Genomic DNA, 210 nt, shown 5'->3' on the forward strand with positions numbered 1-210 from the left:
AATGTATAAAAGGCTCCATTACCTTGTACCTCATGTTTTGGCTCCGTAACAGACGTTTTTGAAAAAATAAGCTTACGGTTGTGTCATAACCACACGATTTACCGTCGCATCGTCGACAAATCACCGTATTGCCAGGAGTTGCTCGCAGACAGCTTTGACTAACAGCAGCTGTTTAGACTTAATTACTAACGTTAACTAGCATGTTAGTTA

General features: G+C 40.5%; 1 protein-coding gene and 1 long non-coding RNA gene across 2 annotated transcripts in view; one reads left to right on the plus strand and one right to left on the minus strand.

Moving 5' to 3' along the window:
* The window catches only part of cachd1 (cache domain containing 1), a 93,441-nt gene that overhangs the window by 55,597 nt on the left and 37,634 nt on the right, over window positions 1-210 (plus strand). The gene's annotated exons all lie outside the window — the stretch shown is intronic.
* The window catches only part of LOC116695739 (uncharacterized), a 21,391-nt gene that overhangs the window by 14,548 nt on the left and 6,633 nt on the right, over window positions 1-210 (minus strand). The gene's annotated exons all lie outside the window — the stretch shown is intronic.

This window comes from Etheostoma spectabile, chromosome 9 (assembly GCF_008692095.1).
Source record: "Etheostoma spectabile isolate EspeVRDwgs_2016 chromosome 9, UIUC_Espe_1.0, whole genome shotgun sequence".
NCBI classification, from domain to species: domain Eukaryota; kingdom Metazoa; phylum Chordata; class Actinopteri; order Perciformes; family Percidae; genus Etheostoma; species Etheostoma spectabile.